The sequence below is a fragment of the Bombina bombina genome, chromosome 4 (genome assembly GCF_027579735.1).
Source record: "Bombina bombina isolate aBomBom1 chromosome 4, aBomBom1.pri, whole genome shotgun sequence".
Taxonomy (NCBI): domain Eukaryota; kingdom Metazoa; phylum Chordata; class Amphibia; order Anura; family Bombinatoridae; genus Bombina; species Bombina bombina.
Genome location: NC_069502.1, coordinates 994729834 through 994737400, shown reverse-complemented (window position 1 = coordinate 994737400; position 7567 = coordinate 994729834).

Here is a 7567-nt window from a genome sequence, read left to right as displayed (position 1 = left end):
AGGTGTAGACAATTGGGAAGCGTATTATCTCAGTTGTCAGACTTTACATCCGGGGGAGTGGTCTCTCCATCCATATGTGTTTTTTCATCTTGTACAGATGTGGGGTCTTTCAGATATAGATCTGATGGCCTCTCGTCTAAACAAGAAGCTTCCCAGGTACCTTTCCAGGTCCAAGGATCCTCAGGCGGAGATGGTGGATGCTTTGGAAGTTCCTTGTTTTTTTCCGAGTTCATAATGGAACAATCTTATGTGTTTCTGATAGCACCAGCATGGTCTCACATGTTTTGGTATGTGGATCTTGACGTCCAGATGCCTGCCTTGGCCATTTCCTTTATGGCCAGGCCTCCTGTCTCAAGGGCTGTTTTTCGATCAGGATCCCAAATCTCTAAATTTGAAGGCATGGAAATTGAAAGCTTAGTGCTTAGTCATAGAGGTTTCTCTGACTCAGTGATTAGCACTATGATACAGGCTCCTAAGGCTATTTCAAGGAAGATTTATCATCGGGTTTGGAAAACCTATATTTCATGGTGTTCCACTCATGATTATTCTTGCCATTCTTTCAGAATTCCTAGGATTTTACAGTTTCTTCAGAAAGGTTTGGATAAAGGGTTGTCTGCAAATACTTTGAAAGGACAAATTTCTTCTCTTTCTATCTTATTTTATAGAAGGATTGCTAAGCTTCCTGATATTGACTGTTTTGTTCAGGCTTTGACTCATATCAAACCTGTTATTAAATCTATTACTCCTCCTTAGAGTCTCAATTTGGTTTTGAAGATTTTACAGGCTTCTCCTTTTGAGCCTATGCATTTTCTGGATATTAAATTACTTTCTTGGAAAGTGTTATTTCTTTTGGCCATCTCTTCTGCTAGAAGAGTTTCTGAATTGTCTGCTCTTTCTTGTGAGTCTCCTTATCTGATTTTCCATCAAGATAAAGCTGTTTTGTGGACTTAGTTTAAATTTTTGCCTAAAGTTGTGAATTCTAAAAACATTAATAGGGAGATTTTTGTTCCTTCCTTGTGTCCTAATCCTAAGAATACTCTCAAATGGTCTTTACATTCTTTGGATGTGGGAAAAGCTTTGAAATATTATGTTGAGGCTACTAAAGATTTTAGTCTTACTAAGTAAGCCGAGGGTGGTTGGGACCCTTCTGGCAATGGACACGTTGGTTACCAGCATGTGACCCTGCTTTCATGTTACCACCTCCTCCTTGAGCCTTGACACCACAACCGCACAATGTCCTGACCAGGTGGTAAAGAACAGCGCCGCAACGCCCGAGACTATGGATTTATGTTGCTCAAAACCGCTGACTACATTCTGTCTGCATGATAAGAGCTCAAGGATAATCTGGTTAAAATGTGTTATAAGTCTAATTCTTAATAATAATGAGATACAGCAAATTTCACCCCACCTTATTATACTCTTGTGATCAGGTGTCAATATGTAAAATAGGTTATTCTTGAATTGATAACGGATCCAGGAGCACACTGATTGGCCTGCTGGTTCAAGGCAAATGGGTTATTTTGTTCAATAATTTAGTGTTTTTTGTTCTGTATTTTGTTGTGGTTTTGTTTTTTGTTTCCTAGTCCTACAATGGGGGCTGAATTGTATAAACTCCTCATGCCACACTGAGAATAGAGTATCCCCACCTGAATTACTAGGCTTCATATTCATCTTGTCATGTCAAAAGAGTGTGTATCCTGTGCAAGTTTAAGGTCTGATTAGTATCTGATGAAAAATTCTGCTTGTATTAATCCCTATTACATAGGTGGTAGCATATGATGTAGTAACAGTGATGTCTCATATAACGGCTGCCTTACAGTTAATACGCGCTCCGACAAGGGGCTGTGTACATATGCTCCCTCAACAATTTTGATTCCTAACCATTATAGGCATCAAGGTGCATAGTGTGGATTGACCGCCTAAGCCACTTATAAACACCTGCTGATATGTTGGTTTGAGTTTTAATGTTATACTTGTATGTTTTTCCAGTAATGCCCGCATTGAATATTGTGAACCCACACGGATCCATCAAAAGTTAACTTACAAATTCCAGCAAGGAATGCACTGATACACGGTATTAGAAATGCCTGATCGTCTGCTTACTCACATTACCTCGCTAATCATGCCAACAGCATTCGGGAGTAGCTAACAGACTTGTCCATCAATATATATATATATATATATATATATATATATATATATATATATATATATATCTATCTATCTTAAATTGAAGGCGTCCCGTCTCTCTGCTTCTATGTAAAGTTACTATTCCATTCAGAGGGGATCTTGGTACTTCTGTTCTGTTTATTTCTTTGTTTTATGTTTTGTTTTACTTTGTTAGGTTGATTTAGGTTTGGAATAAGAACAGGGGTCCTAGTTTGGGGACCTGATCCTGTAGGTTAGGTGTGTGTTTAAACTGTTATGGGGATGGGTTGGGGTTTAGTAGAGAAAAATTGTAAAAACAAGAGAGTTGACTACATGTGAAGATATGACTGTTATATGCACTTAAGAGAAGAAAGTTATTGCATTTGCTCTGGAAATTTGCTATATAAAATGGTATCCTTGACTCCTTATATGTCATGACTAATGATACATCTGTAAAGGTCAAATAATTACTGTATCTTTGAATGTAATTATCATGGCAAGGTTTGATCGGGATGATGGATTTATTCACATGTTTGCTCTTAATAAAAAGAAATAAAAAAAATAAAAGTATAAGGTATTTACATTCAATAATATATTGAAAACTTTAAGAACAGCTATTAAGAAATAATTTTATGTGGTTGTAAAATTAAAATCCATATCACCTATTTTAAGTAGTTAGGACTTTGCATTATGTTAATTTGTCAGGTACTTTGCATTGGGAGCACCAGGCCATACCCAATCAGATCAGTTTTGCTAACAAAATGACAGTGGCTAGTCTAGTCATAGCCAGCAAAAAAAGTCCTGATAGCCTCTTCCAAATAAAGCAAGTGGTAGGCGGAGTTTAGGTATTCAGAAAAAGTTCCACTAAGTTAGTATGTTCATTTATTGATATACTACACATAAGTGTTGTTTTTTTATATTTATTGGGCAGGCAGTAGAAATTCTGGACACTGAAAAACCCTGAATATGAAAACTTGCACAGCTTAACAAATTTAAACAGTCAAGCTTGTAATGGATTATATAGGCATTGAAAATAAGGCTTCAAAACACCAAAAAAAGAGGAGATTGACGTTTGTAGTAAAGCTCGGTCTATCTATTGAGTTCTTGCAGAAGATGTTTACTCCAGGGCATCTTCTGTCTATAATGATCAGTTAGGAAACAGTTGTCAAGGTTCCAGTAAATAATTCTGGCAGTACAGTAGGAATGTGTAAATGATTTGGCAAAAACAAACCCCTCTTTGTAAATATTTTGTCAAAATGTGCAAAGGTAAAGCAGAGGGTTCAAGACAGAAGATAAATCAGACCAATTGTTCTCTCACATTGTTTTTACTGCTTTAAATTAATGATGGACAATAATTTTGAACAGTCTCTTTAAAGGGACAGTCAACACTATAATTGTTATTGTTAAAAAAGTTATACAACGCCTTTACTACCCATTCCCCAGCTTTGCCCAACCAACATAGTTATATTAATATACTTTATAACATTCAAACCTCTAAATTTCTGCCTGTTTCTAAGTAACTATAGACAGCCTCTTATCATATGCTTTTGTATTTTCTCTTCACAACAAGAGACTGCTAGTTTATGTGGGCCATATACAATATCTCACAAAAGTTAGTACACCCCACACATTTAAATATTTTATTATATATTTTCATGTGACAACACTGAAGAAATGACACTTTGCTACAATGTAAAGTAGTGAGTGCACAGCCTGTATAACAGTGTAAATTTGCTGTCTCTTCAAAATAACTCAACACACAGCCATTAATGTCTAAACCGTTGGCAACAAAATTGAGTACACCCCTTAGTGGAAATGTCCAAATTGGGCCCAATAAGCCATTTTCCCTCCCCGGTGTCATGTGACTCGTTAGTGTTACAAGGTCTCAGGTGTGAATGGGGAGCAAGTATGTTAAATTTGGTGTTATAGCTCTCACACACTCTCATACTGGTCACTGGAAGTTCAACATGGCACCTCATGGCAAAAAACTCAGAGGATCTGAAAAAAAGAATTGCTGCTCTACATAAAGATGGCCTAGGCTATAAGAAGATTGCCAAGACCCTGAAACTGAGCTGCAGCATGGTGGGCAAGACCATACAGCAGTTTCACAGGACACGTTCCACTCAGAACAGGCCTCGCCATGGCCCACCAAAGAAGTTGAGTGCACATGCTCAGCGTCATATCCAGAGGTTGTCTCTGGGAAATAGATGTATGAGTGCTGCCAGCATTGCTGCAGAGGTTGAAGGGGTGGGGGGTCAGCATGTCAGTGCTCAGACCGCACACTGCATCAAATTGGTCTGCATGGCTGTCATCCCAGAAGGAAGCCTCTTCTAAAGATGATGCACAAGAAAGCCCGCAAACAGTTTGCTGAGGAAAAAGCAGACTAAGGACATGGATTACTGGAACCATATCATGTGGTCCGATGAGATCAAGATAAACTTACTTGGTTCAGATGGTGTCAAGTGTGTGTGGCGCAAACCAGGTGAGGAGTACAAATACAAGTGTGTCTTGCCTACATTTAAGTTTGGTGGTGGGAGTGTCATGGTCTGGGCCTGCATGAGTGCTGCCGGCACTGGGGAGCTACAGTTTATTGAGGGAACCATGAATGCCAACATGTACTGTGACATACTGAAGCAGAGCATGATCCCCTCCCTTTGGAGACTGGGCAGCAGGGCAGTATTCCAACATGATAACAACTTCAAACACACCTCCAAGGTGAGCACTGCCTTGCTAAAGAAGCTGAGGGTAAAGGTGATGGACTGGACAAGCATGTCTCCAGACCTTAACCCTATGGGGGGCGCGCAAGGTCTCTAACATCCACCAACTCTGTGATGTCGTCATGGAGGAGTGGAAGAGGACTCCAGTGGCAACCTGTGAAGCTCTGGTGAACTCCATGATCAAGAGAGGATTAAGGCAGTGCTGGAAAATAATGGTGGCCACACAAAATATTGACACTTTGGGCGCAATTTGGACATTTCCACTTAGGGGTGTACTCACTTTTGTTGCCAACGGTTTAGACATTAATGGCTGTGTGTTGAGTTATTTTGAGGGGACAGCAAATTTACACTGTTATACAGGCTGTAAACTTACTACTTTACATTTTAGCAAAGTGTCATTTCTTTAGTGTTGTCGCATTAAAAGATAAAATAAAATATTTACAAAAATGTGAGGGGTGTACTCAATTTTGTGAGATACTGTAGATAACATTGTGCTCCCGCTTGTGGATTCTGCACAACACAGCTAAAATGCCAGTCAATAGATAATTTAAAAAAAGTTATGTGATCAGGGGACTGTCAAAAGCCTTAGATACAAGGTAATCACATAGGTTAAAAGTATATTAATATAACCATGTTGGCTGGGTAAAAACCGGGGAATTGGTAATAAAGGGATTATCTATCTTTTTAAATAATAAAAACATTTGAGTTGACTGTCCCTTTAACATATCAGTCATCCCTTTTAAAATTTGACCTTTTCCATCTGTAACCGATTATCAGACTCCTGTACTTGTTAAATGAACAGCAAATTGGCTTGTACGGATATGACATTAAGATCCAAATTGCCTTTTATTGAGAGCACTTTGCTTTCATTTCAGTCACTTTGCTGTGAATATGAATCTTAAATTCCCTTTCACTTGAGCCTTTAGTATATGCAGATAGACAGCCATTCACTATAATATATAGAGCACTGTGATAGGGGGTATATTTTTTAGCACATTGCATTTTACAAACACATTAAATATTGTAACAGCTTGCTATACTTTTGGTATTAAAGCATCAAGACAGAAGCTTGCAGTTTTATGAGTCTGCAAAAGAAAAACAATGGTTTAAAGGGATATCAAACACTAAACAAATGCTAGATAGAATGATGCATTCAAAGAAATATTGACAAAAATAAGTGGAGAATTTTAGTGTCTATAAAACAATGGGAGCTGTCATATTGTAACTTATTCTACCTGCTCTGCTTTTGCCAGTTAGGGGCCGCATTCGAGCAGAGCTCCAAGCAAACTGGGACTTGCTTGGAGTGTTTTCTGCACACTTGCAAGTATGAGGCTGGGCGTTTTTTGAGCGCTCTGCTGACGTAAGTCCCAGCGCTTCCAGCGTGCTGGAAAAGCTGGGACTTTTCAGAGCAAGCTCAGACGCTTGGCAACATGGAAGCCTCCACACACGTGTTACTGTGGAGGCTGCCATGTTTTTATAAGCAGCAGAGGAGGGACAGGTGAAGCGGCTAAGTCTGACAGCAGCATTTAGTACAGGGCAAAGTGGAGATAGGTTACTTAACCTATCTCCACTTTTCCATGTACTAAATGCTGCTGTCAGGCTTATCCAGTGTTATGAACAAACAAAAGAGAAAGAAGACAGTTACTCAGCACTCAAAAGTAGTCTATTAGTAGAAACCAATAACTGCCTAAAGACAGGAAGAGACCAGAGTAGGGAGAGTAATAAAACTTAACTTTTACTAATTATCAGGTTAAAAATATATATATGTAACACAAAATGTGAATATCAAACTAAGATGTGCTTAAAAATTAGAATAAATTTATGTATATGTGATACATAATGTGTTAGCAGCCACAGAGCCACAATAATGTCCCACAAATTGATGAGTCAAATCTGAACAACCACATAGTACAACACAAACCACTCCAAGGAGCTCACGGATTGTATAAAGGAAACTATCTAAAAAAGGGGATTGACCCCATCACAAATTATCCTAGTCTATACAATACTGGAGCTCTAGGTAAGCATAGCTCTGTGTGGCTATAGATACAATACAAATTAGAAGGAGGACAAAGCCTACATAAATCAATAAAGAAATTTGTTCAGACAAAATTATAAGGTGACAAGGGCTAACACAATACGCCTGATGCGCATTTCGCCGCTAGCACAGCTTTGTCAAAGGCTAACCCGAACCCCCGGTGTTTCCCGGTCTTTATGATGTAAGGTAGCCAATCACCGGTGAGTGGGCATCCACACCCACTCAAAGAACCTATCACCAAATGACTAACATGATTGGTTAAGAGACCGTCACATGGTCTCGCATATTATGGTGAGGTGACCATAGATACAGCATAGCTGTCAATTTGCATAACCCGTGTACAGACTCAATATTTAGCGAATCCATTTGTGACTAACCAAGGTGATAAAAGTTAGCGGGATTTCTCAAATACATTCTCAATTTTCAATTTTGGATCGAGGTGGCAATACGGCACATTTATGTCATGTACCCAAAATACATTTAAATAAATAATGACCCGGTGAGGAGACTGATTCCCGTTCCTAATCCACCTCATTAATTATCGATACTAGACATACTTGTAACATGAAATGATGTGGATATAACCATGACTATTAGTTTACCCAGGGTATTTCTAAGATGATAAAGTACCCGTTTATTGCATGAAATGATCATAATAAGTAAT